Genomic DNA, 16,618 nt, shown 5'->3' with positions numbered 1-16,618 from the left:
AGAAAATAAGATATCGGTGGCTACCAACATATACCCATGGAGAAATCTAACAACTCAAGAGTGGACTCCTCAGTCCTCACATCCTATCATAAAAGATCAAAAGCTTCAACACCGGCAGGGGCATTGAAATTTACCTTTAACCAATGCACATCAGGTGGTATGCAAGATCTCGAGCCTCTTTAAGTGAACTCAGCAGTGTACTTGTCTAATATTACCTAAATAGAGTAAGGCTGTTGAAATCGGAGCTCTCTCAGTGAATGGACGGTGCAAGCAAACGTGGTGGGCCAGCCCAGGGATAGGTGGCGTCCGTTTTGGGTTTGGCCGGTGCTTCGTGGCCAGCGCACTGCAGGTTCCTTGTGAGAACGAAACGATTTCTCCTCTCCCTCCCCAGTCTCAAGCGCAACTCCTCCCGGCCCTAGGTTTTCGCCGCCGCCCCTCACCTCGCCGCCGTCCCTCACCTCGCCGCCATCCCCGTCTTTCTACTCCTCAGTCGCTCAAGCCTCCCGTCGCTCTCCCTCGAATTCCAGTCGCTGTACAACTCCTCGACCACCCCATCTTGCCCCCACGTCCACCTCCGCCTCTCTGCTCGATCGAGCAGTCAATGGGGAGGAACAGCGACGGAGAGCAGGCCTCCTCGATTAGTTTCCCGTGGTTAAGGCTTACAGTCCTCTCCTACTGGTCTGGCATGGCCATAAAAGAAAATCCAGTATGGGCGACGGCAGGCCTCCGTACCGGAACATCCAGGTGCCGCTGCACCGCTTCGCGCCGCTGAAGCAGTCGTGGTCGGAGATCTACACGCCCGTCTACGAGCACATGAAGGTTGTAATCTGCATGCTCCTCAAGGTCAGTACATTGGCTCGGTTTGCTCTTGGTTCTTCAAATCAGACAGCGTTCGATTCAATTAGTGGCTGTTCCATGCCCGTGGCAGCCTTTGCCAGTGGTATGATCGATTGGATAAATGGTTCAGAATATGTAACTTGGTTGTATTCATTGGCGGGGATGCATCATCACTCCAAATTATCAAGGTATCTTCCCAAACAAAGTGTGAGCCACCAAGATAAGTTAATGGCGCTAAGAAAACCAGAGAAATTATCAGATGCATCCTTCAGACATATGAGTTGGACCACCACATCAACGTTGTTAGTCCAAGTTCCAACAAATATGGTTCATCCTCACACTGATTTTGTATTGTCTCTGGTATGAATCTTTGTTGATCTATATTTGATTCAGTTCATTTCCAGCGCATCCCTTTTCGTTGCTGCTGTGCCCCTGTGTGACCAGATGCAGCACGGTACCGAGATGAGGCAAAGTCATCCTTCTGTTCTGGCAAGGCGACTGACATCCCACGGCACCCAGGTTCCTCGGCCGACACCGCGGTGTATAGGAGGATGGAGCGAGACAGTGGCCGCATGCTGCGGCACAACAGCTATGCTGTAGAGCGCGGCGAGGAGCACCTACTCCTGGTGGTCGACGTGAAGTGTAGTAGGCTATCTTGTGAAAACTAATAATGTTTATCTCTGTCTAACATGGACATATTTGTAGCATTTGCATCAGTGGATGGTTCGCTAGGTAGATATAATGCTTCTTCGGTTCAGAAAACTAAAGTAGAGAACAATTCAATGCATTGTAGAGACATATAACATTCCGTGGCCTACTGTGTTCCATAGGATCATGCACAAAAATCAGGTGTTGTCTCTCAACCTCTTGGGTGTATTATGTTGCACCCTTGAAGCACCATTTCCTTCCAAAACACCAAAAAGATGCATATGATTAGAAAAGAGCTCTTTTATTACTTATCCTTTGCCTATAGCTTTTTTGTCCGCATGGTAAATTCCCTGATCATAGTTTCTATTAATTCCCTAATTTATTTGATTTTATTGACTCTGAAGTTAACTGTATTTACTGCATGGACCCGCTTGACCTTGAGTAAGTGACCATCTCATATTAGGTTTGAATGGAACTTCATTTATCTTTCAGCAGTTTTTCAAATTTGTCTACAAGTTGTTTGATGGTAATAGTCCAAGCAAGCTGCAAGTGCGAATGTATATACATAATTTTTTTGCTCGGTCAATATATTTTCTAAGAACTTGCTTCATCTGATAAGAGCGAATTAGTGTTATTAACATTTCATAATAATGGAATTGAAGGAAATAAAAAATAAGTCCATTCCAATTCATATTGACTTGCTGACACTTCTAGGAAGGAAGTGTGTCATTGTTTACTATGGTTTTGCAGAATCAGAGATTTTATCCATCCTATAATTGCATTAGCATTCAAGCCAATCTGGCCATTAATCCTATTCTTAGATTATTTTGCAGTTTTATGCATGCTCCTTAATGACGTATGCATGAAGTTTTTTGCTGTTTTTTTTGTTATGCATGCAACTAGATATGGAGATAGGGCATAACTACATGTGATTGCACGTAGATAACTTTGACCCAAAAAAGGCTGCTGATTTCTTTTGAGATGAAATGTTGATATAATTAAAGCATCTTTCATGAACCAGCAGTATGAACATTTTTATTCACACATTTCAAACTTGATTAATTCTAAAGTAGACATTATTATCCTTTTACTGAATAATAATACGAAATATTAATATAAATTATCTACGTAGCTACAAATTGTTCACCATATAAGTTTATGTTTATCCAAAATCTGCTCGGAACGACTTTAAGATAATTTTGTTCTTTTATGTCCGAGTTAGATCTAATTATCAATTTTTATAAATTTATAGTTTATATATTTGGTTTATGGTTTACTTTACAAAGCTAAAATATAACATTTCACTTCTTTTTATCGAGTGTCACACTAGATAGTTCGATCAGAAAACTTCGGGTGAAACTATACCGTCCTTTGAATCAAAACCACTCCAGGCCAACTAAGTATCAATTCTTTAGTAAGTGCAATACGGTTGCTTCGACGTTCCTCCTATGCAACGGCGGTGCTTTAATTGGAGCAAAGCTTTATGATTCAGGCGCAATTTTTGGTCGGTTGTGCCATGGAGGTGGCCACCAATCTATCTCATGATGGTGGCCGTGTAGTAAGGTATCGGACCTTTGTCGATCGCTTTTGTGCAGTAGCATTCTGGTCACTCGAGCCACAAGATTGTGTAATTAATAATTTCATTTATTCCCGACGCAATTTCATGTGAGAGTCAATAATTTTATTTGTCGTTAATGAAATTCATTTTTGTAGTCTTATTTAGACAACTCTCTTTTCACAGAACTGGTTAGCCAATCAGGTTTCACGAATGGTTGGCGATGGTACCATGGAGCGGAGACTTAACATAATTTCTTTACTATGTACATGCCAAAGATTTTCTCTCAAAGTGTGGCTCTTCAGTCTGCATCATGTTAACTGGTATGTTTTCTTGTTTCTAATGCTGCAGAACTTAAACTAATCTTTCTTCCTTACAGTTTTATCCAATTATCCGTATTTTATATGCATTGGTCTTAGTTGATTCCAGTTTTTATTATGGTCTTATTTAACCTAATAATTGTTGTGCATTTTCAAAGGTTTCGCCGTGCCTCTGGCATTGTGCCTCCACTTTACTCTATTAACACGGTGAGTGTACCAAATATAAAATAGAGTAGAGAAATAGCTACCTGCGATCAGAAAGTTATCAGCAAGTTCCAACATTTTTTACTTCTACGTTTAGGCTGAAATTAGCATGAAGCACATTTTCCCTTTGAAAAAATTACATATCACTGGAGATGTCTTCATAGTTTTCTGGTTCCTCGCTGCAGCGCAAAAGTTAAATAATTCTTTTACATTTTTTCGGTACATTTGAGTGGAGAACCCATATTGTTTATATGTTGGCATGTGAGATATGTAGATTTTAAGCTATGATATAGCTGAGTATATGCTGGAAGTTGTTTTGAGGGAACTGAAATTTTAGTAGTCTTAAGATCGGCCTTTATACTTTATTATTACTTCCCACCGTATGTGCTATGTGTCACTTACATTTTTTTATGAACTGTTATAGGTCACATGCTGTGCTCAAGTTGGTTGATCGCCTCTTTTGTCGCAGATTTTTGTTTATTGATCAGTGTACTCTACTGCTATGAGGCTTCGTCTTCTGGTTGTATTTACAGTGTGTCTAGAATAAGATACAATGGTGTAATGCATTTGTATACCTATCCCTACCATACTACTTGTGGTGTACATTTCTCAATCTATAAAATATTCATGCCTACATTGTATTTCCATTGCTTTTGCTGTCGTACATTTGTTCTGTCACAAGTCACTGCTTCTGGTGTAAAAGGCATGATTGGTTCAGTTCAGTTCATTGTGGCACCATGCTATTGTAGGTTGTAGTAAGTGAATTAATGCTCAATTTTGTTCTTTGGTGATGTCCGTGTGGCCGTTTGTTTGTGGATTCCTAGAACAGTAATGACATTATGGAGAACATTTATACCATCTTACTTGAAACTGTGGTTGGTTTTCGAACAAAGGGTTCTAGAAAGCTCAGATTCGCAATTTTTGTGCGCTTCAAGTGTAGAACAGGCATATTTAACTATGTAACAGTTGAATTTTTAATTTCGCAATTTTTGTTTGGGCATCCACTAGACACCGCGGTTGGATGCATAGAAAGTTGGCGTGGAAATTGTTGTTGGAATCAAAGGGTGTAACCAATTGCAAATCCTTTTTGGATGAACAAACTATGGAATCTGAATTTTCTCCACGGCACCTGGCGGGATGGAGATGGTGGTGCGCCCGCTCCCAACATGCTCGAGTACGACCCTCTGCCATGGCTCGAGCCGGCGGTGGCCAGAATCAGCCGGATGTGGCCAGGATCGACATGTTCCCCTCGAGGCCCAGGGAATTCCGTCTAGGCGACGGCCACCAAGCGAAGCGTTGGGGCGATCAGGAGTCGAGTGGATCTCCTCCAGCCGACTTCGCTGCAGGGGAGCACGAGGGTGGTTGTTGGGGCATGAGGGAACTAGGTGAGGGAGAAGAGGAGGAGCGAAGAACATGGAGGCGAGGGAGAAGAGGAGGAGAGCCGAACCTACGAGGCGCCACCGGTCGTCGGCCGCACGTCGAGAACGACAACGTGGAAACTCGCATCGTGAGAGCTCGCTCCTCTCTGATTCTCTCAGTTATGAATAGATATGGGGGTATAAGTGTTTCCACGCGATTTAGAGGGGGCGAGCTCAAAAAGTTTTTCAGGTTGTTTACACCTGACGAAGCAGTACCACAGAATTTAGTTCAGTTCAGTTTCCAGGCTTTAATTTCGAGGCCAATCCAAACGGCGGAATTTAACCCTAATTTTAGGTTCCATGATTCCATGCTCAATTCTATGCCTCCAAACACACTATGCAGGTTTACGCAATTGCTTTGTTCATTTTCAAACCAATATGCATATAACTTAACAGTGCTGACCAAGCTGTGCCAAAACAAAGTGCAGGCGGCGCGGCGAAGCGCGTCTTTCACCTAGTACACTCAAAAACCTGATCTTGATCAAGACACCAATGCCAAAAGAGGAGCACATAATAGAGATCACCTGAGGTAATGCTTCCAAAATATTTGCTTTAGCTAACAAACATTTCAAAAGCAAGCTGCCCTAGTAGTATCCTTTTTAATTTCTTCATATACAGAAAACATCACGCTAGTCAACCAACACGCCTTGGTCTACCTTTCTCAAGTGAAAATATGCCAAGGACTGCCGAATAGAATCAAACCTGGAACATGTCCGTACCAGGCTCCTGATCTGTATTGATGATTTCTAGCTTATTTAACGGTTGCTTCAGATAAACTTGAGCTCTCAAATCACTAAGCAACTCTTCTATGGAAGAGTATGTCCTGAAATCAATGTATTCAATATTTGCAATTCAGTCATGCACGAGTTCACTGTCCGTAATCTGTAGTTCAGCATGGTATTATGCAGCTTGAGATTGTGGAGTTGTACTGACAGTGAAGAAGTTAACCTTAATTATGTAGATCAAGTCTTGCCTCAGAGGCAGAGGGTTGGTACTGAATCCAACTACCGGTGGCATCTGTCATGTAACGCAATCAAGGTCAATGCAGGCTCCAGGCTGACAAAAAAAAACATGCTTTATCCTCCTCGACTATGTCCTCTGGCCATCAGACGCTGGTCACCCGAGCCGCCACCGCCAGCTCATCCTAGCGTTGCGTGTCGTCGCGTTGGGGAAGCAGAAGGTGGGCGGCACAGAGGGGATGGAGGGATGGGTCTCCGGGGGCGGTGCTCCGGGATGGGTCGCCGGGGCTGGACACAACCGCCGAACCTTTGGCAGTGCAGCGCTTGTGCGTACTTTCGCACCACCGCGCAACCTTGAACGATTGGCTGGTCTAGGGATTATTGATTGGGAACCCTGCTCTCGATCGGTAGGGCAATGTTGGATTCAGGAATCGGGGCAGAGGCCGCGACCATCTGATCTTGTAGTCTGTAGAGACAACTCATCAAATTCTGCCAGATGAATAGAATTTCTCCGAGCTTGCGAGGCAGCCCACCGCCCAACGCCACTTCCTCAAGTTGTCGACCCCGATAAGAGTCCCGTCAGCTGCTTCCCTTGAACTCCCTAGACGATCGAAAGGCAGGAGGGACGGGGCAGAGGACCTAGCCGCCTGAGGCCATGGTGGGGGTTAGCGATGCGCCGGCGGCGGAGATCTCTGGGTGAAGAATAAAAGGGACCCCGGTCGCCGGAGGTCTCCGCTGGAGATTATATGGGTCACGCTCCGAGTCGCTGTGTTCGAGCTCCTGCAGTCGGGCGAGAACCTCGTCTCGAGAACTAATTAATAACCCTCTGTTGATACGATTAGCTTCTCAGGGACGGCCAATCACTTTTTATTTATAGAAACTTGATGAGTAGCTAGCCTGGTTTTGTCCGGTACAAACTCTGCTGGATGGACTTGATGGAGGTGGTACGGGCGGTGCAAGGACTCTCTGTACCGGCAGAAACGGAGGAAACAATGATGCCTATAACTAACCGATTGAGGCGGACGAAAATTTTGCGAGGCGGACGAACGGACCAAACGACGGAAACCTTATTTTCTTTATTATTAGGTATAGATATAAGCATACTTAAGATTATCAGGTAATGGTTTCAAATCAAAAATAGGATCTTCCTTTGGTGGTGGTGTTGTACCTAGATCTTCAACCGGTAAGTCATGTTTAAGAATAGGTTGACGAAGGAAAATTTCATCTAGCTCATTCCTTTCTTCCCTAAAGACTTCACTCTCATGATCCTCCAAATGTTGCTGCAAAGGATTATTAGGAGCAAGAGCAATAGATGCAAGCTGTTCAACTCTAAAATCATCATTAGGCAATTCAGCTTCATAAGGAACTTTGGCAAATTTAGAGAAATTAAACTCATAAGATTCACCAGCAAATTTAGCCACAATTTTCTCTTTCTTGCAATCTATAATAGCTCCACAAGTATTTAGAAAAGGTCTACCAAAAATGATAGGACAAGTCTTACTAACAGCAGAACCAAGTACCAAAAAGTCAGCAGGATATTTAATCTTACCACATAGAACTTCCACATCTCGAACAATACCAATAGGAGAGATAGTTTCTCTATTAGCTAGCCGAATAACCACATCAATATCTTCAAGTTCACAAGAACCAATTTCATGCATGATTTCCCTGTAAAGCTCATAAGGAATGGCACTAGTACTTGCACCGATATCGCATAAACCATAATAACAATGATCACCAATTCTAACAGAGAGCATAGGAATACTGACTTTCCTAGACTTACTAGGATGTGAAACAATATTAGAAGCATCTTCACAGAAAATGATGTGACCATCTTCTACATTTTCAGTCACAAGGTCTTTAACTATTGCAACAGCAGGTTCAACATTTATTTGTTCCACAGGTTCTATAGGTTTCTTTGCACTTTTGTTAACCACACTAGTTATAACAGAATACTCCTTCATTTTAGCAGGAAAAGTATTTTTTTCAATATAAGCTTCAGGAAGAATGTGATCAACAGTTTTAACTTCAATACATTTACCTATAGGTGAATCAGTTTTATCTTTGTAGGGTTCATGATACTTATTAAAATTCTTCCTAGGCAATTCAAAATGAGAGGCAAAAGCTTTATAAAAATTTGCAACAACTTGAGAGTCAAGACCATAAGTAGCACTCATATTTCGAAATTTATCAGTATCCATAAAAGTTTCAATGCATTCATAATCATAATTTATACCCGACTCTCTACCTTTGTCGTTCTCCCATCCTTCAGTATTCTCCTGAATCCGATCAAGAAGGTCCCATTTAAACTCTTCTTTGTTGCATGTGAATGATCCAGAACAAGTAGTATCCAGCAAGGTTTTATCTTGAAAAGAAAGTCTTGCGTAGAAATTATCAATGATGATATTACCAGGAAGCTCATGAATGGGGCATTTGAGCATTAAAGACTTCAATCTCCCCCATGCTTGGGCAATACTCTCTCCATCATGAGGCCAGAAATTATATATGCGGTTTCGGTCTTTGTGAATTTCACTTGGAGGATAGAATTTAGAGTAAAATAGAGGCACAATATCCTTCCAATCAAGAGAATTCCCATTCTTCAGCAATTTATACCAATGCGCCGCTTTACCAGACAGCGATATAGAGAATAGTTTCTTCCTAACTTCATCCATAGAAATACCTGCACACTTGAATAACCCGCATAATTCATGTAAAAACAGTAAATGATCTCCAGGATGGACAGTTCCATCCCCTTCATAGCGGTTATCCACAACGCGTTCAATAATTTTCATAGGTATTTTATATGGAATCACTTTCTCACCTGGCGCCTCATCCACTACCTTTGCAGTAGTAGTAGATTTTCCAAATAGGAATTCAAGAGAAGATCTCTCCATAATGAATTATAGCAAAGAAAGAAATAAAAACAGCACGTACAAGAAAAGTTTTCCTTACCAATTCCACTTACCCATAGCGCTTCACTCCCCGGCAACGGCGCTTTAAAATAGTCTTGATGACCCACAAGTATAGGGGGTGTATCGTAGTACTTTCGATAAATAAGAGTGTCGAACCCAACGAGGAGCAGAAGGTGTTGACAAGCAGTTTCGATGAAGGATTCACTGTAAATGCTCACAGACAAGTTTTCATGGGGTTTTGATATAGCAGATAAATAAAATACAAGTAAGTAAAATGCGGGAATAATAATTGCAGCAAGTGGCCCAATCCTTTTTAGCACAAAGGACAAGCCGGTTTGTTTATGTATGATGACCAAACGTTCTTGAGGACACACGGGAATTTAGTCTAGTGCTTTCGCTTCATATAGTTGATTAATCTTCATTGTTTTGATAAGTGTTGTGTGGGTGAACCTATGCTAATGCACCGCCCTTCCTAGGACTAATACATACTTGTGATTAAAGCCCTTGCAAGCATCCGCAAATACAAGAAAGTAATTAAGATAAATCTAACCACAGCCTTAAACTCTGAGATCCTGCTATCCCTCATGCATCGATATACCAACGGGGGTTCAGGTTGCTGTCACTCCTGCAACCCCACAATTAGCAAACGAATACAAGATGCATTCCCCTAGGCCCATAAAGGTGAAGTATCATGTAGTCGATGTTCACATGACACCACTAGAAGAATAACACCACAACTTAAATATCAAACCATTAAATATTACTCAACATAGTTCACTACTAACATTTAGACTTCACCCATGTCCTCAAGAACTAAACGAACTACTCACAAGACATCATATGGAACATGATCAGAGGTGATATGATGATGAATAACAATCTGAACATAAACCTTGATTCAATGGTTTCACTCAATAGCATCAATAACAAGGAGTAATCAACACCGGGAGAGCTTCCCCTATGAAATAATCAAGATTCAACCCTAGATGTTACAGTGGAGACGAGGTGCAGCGGTGGAGATGATAGTGTCGGTGGTGGAGATGATGATGATGATGATCCCAATGAAGTCCAGCTCGATGACGGTGATGATGGCGACGATTTCCCCCTCCGGGAGGGAATTTCCCCGGCAGATTTCAGCCTGCCGGAGAGCTCTTTTCTCTCTGGTGTTTTCCGCCCCGTGGAGGCGGCTATGACTCTCCTCGATGATCTGTCGCACCTTAGGGTTTTCGGTAGATGAAGTACGCGAAAGGGCGATGGCCGAGGGGGTCGTGGTGTTGGGATTCGTAGCATAGAAAACAAAAAAATTCCTATCGCAAGAACGAAGAACAAGCCAAGATCCAATCAAGAAGATGGTAGCAACGAGGTGAAGATCAACATACCCTTGAAGATCACAAAGCGTTAACAAGATCAGATCTCGTGGTGGATGTAGACGATCACTTGCCGCTTGCAAAAGCGCGTAGAAGATCTTCGGTGCCACGAACGGGCAGCACCTCCGTACTCGGTCACACGTTCGGTGTTGATGACGACGTCCTTCTCCCCGTTCCAGCGGGCAGCGGAAGTAGTAGATCCTCCTCGGAATCCCGGCAGCACGACGGCGTGGTGGCGGTGGTGGTGGAGATCTCCGACAGAGCTTCGCCTAAGCTATGTGGGAGAGAGAGGGAGGAGGGAACCGCTAGGGTTTCTGGGAGAGGGGGCTCTTTGGGGCTGCGGCCAAGGTGGTATTGGTGTGGCCGGCCAGCCCCTCCCCTCCCCTCTTTATATAGGTGGAAATCCCCAAGAGTTGTAGTCCAAGTCTTCGAATAAGACCCCAACAACAAAACCTCCCAAAGGTGGGAAACCTACTCAAGGGGGGGAGTCCTACTCAAGGTGGGACTCCCACCTTTCCTTGAGGGGGGGTGGCCGGCCACCTCAGGTGGAGTCCACCTGGGACTCCTCCCCTTAGGGTTGGCCGGCCATGCAAGGTGGAGTCCCTCCGGGACTCCACTTTCCATGGTGATTTCTTCCGAACTTTTCTAGAACCTTCTAGAACCTTCCATAAATGCACCGGATCATTTCCAAACTTGGAAAGTGACTTCCTATATATGAATCTTATTCTCCGGACCATTCCGGAACTCCTCGTGATGTCCTGGATCCCATCCGAGACTCTGAACAAAACTTCGAACTCCATTCCATATTCCATATCTACTTAAACGACATCAAACCTTAAGTGTGTCACCCTACGGTTCGCGAACTATGCAGACATAGTCGAGACCCTTCTCCGACCAATAACCAATAGCGGGATCTGGAGATCCATAATGGCTCCCACATATTCAACGATAACTTAGTGATCGATTGAACCATTTACATACGATACCGATTCCCTTTGTCTCGCGATATTTTACTTGTCCGAGATTTGATCATCGGTATCTCCATACCTTGTTCAACCTCGTCTCCGACAAGTACTCTTTACTCGTACCGTGGCATGTCATCTCTTGTGACCAAATCACATGCTTGCAAGCTAATCAGACGACATTCCACCGAGAGGGCCCAGAGTATATCTATCCGTCATCGGGATGGACAATATCCCACTCTTGATCCATATGCCTCAACTCATACTTTCCGAATACTTAATCCCACCTTTATAACCACCCATTTACGAAGTGGTGTTTGATGTAATCAAAGTACCCTTCCGGTATAAGTGATTTACATGATCTCATGGTCGAAGGACTAGGTAACTATGTATTGAAAGCTTATAGCAATTTGAACTTAATGACGTGATCTTATGCTACGCTTAATGGGGTGTGTCCATTATATCATTCATCTAATGACATAACCTTGTTATTAATAACATCCAATGTTCATGATCATGAAACTATGATCATCTATTAATCAACAAGCTAGTTATACAAGAGGCTTACTAGGGACTCCTTGTTGTTTACATAACACACATGTATCAATGTTTCGGTTAATACAATTATAGCATGGTATGCAAACATTTATCATAAACATAAAGATATATAATAACCACTTTATTATTGCCTCTTGGGCATATCTCCAACAGTCTCCCACTTGCACTAGAGTCAATAATCTAGATTACATGGTAAGGTACCTAACACCCATGGCATTCTGGTGTTGGTCATGCTTTGCCCTAGGGAGAGCTTTAGTCAACGGATCTGCCACATTCAGATCTGTGTGTACTTTGCAAATCTTTACTGCACCATCTTCGATGTACTCGCGAATCGAATGAAAACGCAGCTTGATATGCTTCAGCTTCTTGTGTGACCTTGGTTCTTGTGCATTGGCGATGGCACCCATGTTGTCACAATAGATGACTAATGGGTCCAATGCACTAGGAACCACACCAAGCTCAACAATGAACCTCTTCATCCATACCGCTTCCGATGAAGCCTCCGAAGCCGCCATGTATTCAGATTTAGTTGAAGACTTCGCCACCGTGCACTGCTTGGAACTCATCCAGCTAACTAGAGCACCATTCAATATAAACACGTACCCAGACTGAGACTTAGAGTCATCAGGATCAGTGTTCCAACTTGCATCGGTGTAACTGGTTACAACGAGCTCTTGGTCACCGCCATAACAAAGAAACATATCCTTAGTCCTTTTCAAGTACTTCAGGATATTCTTGACCGCTGTCCAGTGTTCCATTCCTGGATCACTTTGATATCTGCTGGTCAAACTAACAACATGTGCGATATCCGGTCTAGTACACAGCATGGCATACATGATTGAGCCTACTGCCGAGGCATAGGGGATCTGATTCATCCTCTCTCTTTCTTCTGCCGTAGCCGGACCTTGAGTTTTACTCAAGACCTTACCTGGCAACATAGGCAAGAACCCTTTCTTGCTTTTATCCATTCTAAACTTCTTTAGAATCTTGTCCAGGTATGTACTCTGCGAAAGTCCTATTAGGCGTCTTGATCTATCTCTATAAATCTTGATGCCTAAAATGTACGCTGCTTCACCAAGGTCTTTCATTGAAAAACACTTATTCAAATAACTTTTTACACTCAATCAGTTCTATATCATTCCCAATCAATAATATGTCATCTACATATAATATCAGGAATGCTACAAAGCTCCCACTCACTTTCTTGTAAATACAGGCCTCTCCATGACACTGTATAAACCCGAAGTCTTTGATCACCTTATCAAAGCGTCGGTTCCAACTCCGGGATGCTTGCTTCAGTCCATAAATGGAACGCTGAAGTTTGCATACCTTGTCAGCATTTTTAGGATCGACAAAACCCTTGGGTTGTACCATATACAACTCTTCCTCAATGTCACCATTAAGGAACGCCGTTTTGACATCCATCCGCGCATCTCGTAATCGAAAAATACAGCTATTGCTAACAAAATCCTCACAGACTTTAGCTTCGCTACAGGTGAGAAAGTCTCATCGTAGTCAACTCCTTGAATTTGTCGGAACCCCTTCGCGACAAGTCGAGCTTTATAGACAGTAACATAACCATCAGCATCTGTTTTTCTCTTGAAGATCCATTTATTCTCGACAGCCTTGCGGCTATCAGGTAAGTCTACCAAAGTCCATACTTGGTTATCATACATGGATCCCATTTCGGATTTCATGGCTTCATGCCATTTGTTGGAATCTGGGCTCATCATTGCTTCCTCATACGTCGCAGGGTCTTCATCATTGTTGTCCACAATCATGACATTTAGACTGGGATCATACCAATCAGGAGTGGTACGTTCCCTCGTCGATCTGAGAGGTCCAGTAGTTTTCTCGTTCGAAGTTTCATGATCATTATCATTTGCTTCCTCTCCTATCGGTGCAGGCTGCACAGGAACATCTTCCGGTACTACGCTACTCTGATCTACGAGAGAAGGTTCAGTAACCTCGTCGAGTTCTACTTTTCTTCCAGTCACTTCTTTAGTGAGAAACTCCTTCTCAAGAAAGGATCCGTTCTTAGCAACAAAGATTTTGCCTTCGGATCTGTGATAGAAAGTATACCCAATAGTTTCTTTAGGGTATCCTATGAAGACGCATTTCTCCGCTTTGGGTTCTAGCTTGTCAGGTTGTAACTTCTTTACATAAGCTCCGCAACCCCAAACTTTAAGGAACGACAGCTTAGGTTTCTTGCCAAACCATAATTCATACGGTGTCGTTTCAACGGATTTAGATGGTGCCCTATTTAAAGTGAATGCGGCTGTCTCTAAAGCATAACCCCAAAACGATAATGGCAAATCAGTAAGAGACATCATAGATCGAACCATATCCAAGAGAGTTCGATTACGACGTTCGGACACACCATTGCGCTGTGGTGTTCCCGGCGGTGTCAACTGTGAAAGTATTCCGCATTTCTTTAAATGCATGCCAAACTCATAACTCAGATATTCGCCTCCGCGATCGTAACGTTGAAACTTAATCTTCTTGTTACGTTGATTTTCTACTTCACTTTGGAATTCCTTAAACTTCTCGAAAGTTTCGGACTTATGTTTCATGAAATAGATATACCCATATCTACTCAGATCATCCGTGAAGGTTAGAACATAACGATAACCACCGCGCGATGCTACACTCATTGGTCCACATACATCGGTATGTATGATTTCCAATAAGTCTGTAGCTCGCTCCATTGTACCAGAGAATGGAGTCCTAGTCATTTTTCCCATTAGACATGCTTCACATCTATCAAGTGACTCAAAGTCAAGTGACTCAAGAAGTCCATCAGAATGGAGTTTCTTCATGCGCTTCACTCCAATATGACCAAGACGACAGTGCCACATATAAGTAGAATTATCATTTAATTTAATTCGCTTAGCATCAATGTTATGAACATGTGTATCACTACTATCGAGATTTAACAAGAATAAACCATTCATCTCAGGCGCATGACCATAAAAGGTATTATTCATATAAATAGAACAACCATTATTCTCTGACTTAAATGAATAACCGTCTTGCATTAAACAAGATCCAGATATAATGTTCATGCTCAACGCATGCAGCAAATAACAATTATTTAGGTTTAAAACTAATCCCGAAGGTAGATGTAGAGGGAGCGTGCCGACGGCGATCACATCGACCTTGGATCCATTTCCAACGCGCATCGTCACCTCGTCCCTCGCTAGGTTTCGTTTATTCCGCAGTTCCTGTTTCGAGTTACAAATATGAGCAACCGAACCAGTATCAAATACCCAGGCACTACTACGAGAACCAGTAAGATAGACATCTATAACATGTATATCAAATATACCTTTCTTTTTCTAGACAAGGCCGCTCTTCAGATCAGCCATGTACTTGGGGCAATTCCGCTTCCAGTGCCCCTTCTCCTTGGCAAGAATAGCACTCAAGATCAGGTTTAGGGCCAGCCTTAGGCTTCTCAGAGGCGCAGCAACTTTCTTGCTACCCTTCTTGAAGTTGCCTTTCTTAGGCTTGCCCCGCTTCTTGAAATCGGTGGTCCCGTTGACCATCAACACTTGGTGCTCTTTCTGTATTTCCACCTCAGCAGATTTCAGCATGGAGAAGAGTTCAGGTAACTCCTTGTTCATGTTCTGCATGTTGTAGTTCATCACAAAGTTCTTGTAACTAGGTGGCAGTGATTGGAGTACACGATGAATACCCAGCTTGTTAGGAATCACTATCCCCAAGTCACTGAGCTTCTTCGCGTGCCCGGACATAGTGAGCACGTGCTCACTAACGGAGCTACCCTCTTCCATCATACAACCAAAGAAGTGTTTCGAGGCCTCATAGCTTTCCACAGCCGCATGAGTTTCAAAAATAGTTTTTAACTCATGGACCAGCTCATAAGGGTCGTGGTGCTCAAAACGCTTTTGGAGCTCCGCCTCTAGGCTGCACATGATGGCACACTGAACTTGAGAGTACCGAGTCACCCGAGTCTCGTAAACATTCTTTTCATCCTCGGATACTGCAGGTGGTGGTGGGGGACCTAGCGGTGCTTCGAGCACAAATTGCAGATTTCCACCATTGAGGAAAATCCTCACATGACGGAACCAGTCGGTGAAGTTGCTACCATTGCTTTTAAGCTTTTCTTTCTCTAGGAACTGGTTAAAATTGATGGAGGGGGACGCCATGATCTACAACATATTTGCAAAGAGTTTAGACTAAGTTTATGATAAATTGAGTTCAAATTTTAATTCTTAAATTAACTAGGTGAACTCCCACTCAAAACAATATCCCTCGCATTGTCTTAGTGATCACACGAACCAAATCCACTACACCAATTCCAATCATCATGAGAAAAGATGTAGCTTCAAAGGCGAACACTCAAAGTGTTCATCATATCATCCATATGACTCATGCTCTACCTTTCGGTATCCCGTGTTCCGAGACCATGTCTGTACATGCTAGGCTCGTCAAGGCAACCTTAGTATCCGCGTGTGCAAAACTGGCTTGCACCCGTTGTATGCACATGTAGAATCTATCACACCCGATCATCACGTGATGCTTCGAAACGACAAGTCTTAGCAACGGTGCATACTAAGGATGAACACTTTATTATCTTGATATTTAGTGAGAGGGATCATCTTATAATGCTACCGTCGCGATCTAAGCAATATAAGATGCATAAAAGGATTAACATCACATGCAATTCATATGTGATATGATATGGCCCTTTTGTCTTTGCGCCTTTGATCTTCATCTCCAAAGCACGGACATGATCTCCATCATCAACGGGCATGATCTCCATCATCGTTGGCGTAGCGTCAAGGTCAATGGCGCCGTCTTCATGGTTGTGCTCCCATGTAGTAACTATTACAACTACTTTGAAATAATACTTCAACA

At 43.0% G+C, this 16,618-nt stretch overlaps 1 long non-coding RNA gene across 2 annotated transcripts; it reads left to right on the top strand.

Moving 5' to 3' along the window:
* The first annotated feature begins 216 nt into the window (after nt 1-216).
* On the top strand, nt 217-4,205 carry LOC127317698 (uncharacterized). 2 transcript variants are annotated; one of them, XR_011747897.1, is made up of 3 exons: nt 326-3,363; nt 3,519-3,567; nt 3,989-4,205. It is a non-coding gene; the product is annotated as an uncharacterized lncRNA (long non-coding RNA). The 2 variants fall into 2 exon arrangements; XR_011747896.1 differs by having other exon boundaries at nt 217-3,567.
* Nucleotides 4,206-16,618: the final 12,413 nt, after the last annotated feature.

This window comes from Lolium perenne, chromosome 7 (assembly GCF_019359855.2).
Source record: "Lolium perenne isolate Kyuss_39 chromosome 7, Kyuss_2.0, whole genome shotgun sequence".
In the NCBI taxonomy this organism is placed as follows: Eukaryota; Viridiplantae; Streptophyta; class Magnoliopsida; order Poales; family Poaceae; genus Lolium; species Lolium perenne.
Note: the sequence above shows the minus strand (reverse complement) of the source record. Positions and strands in the feature narration are given on the sequence as shown.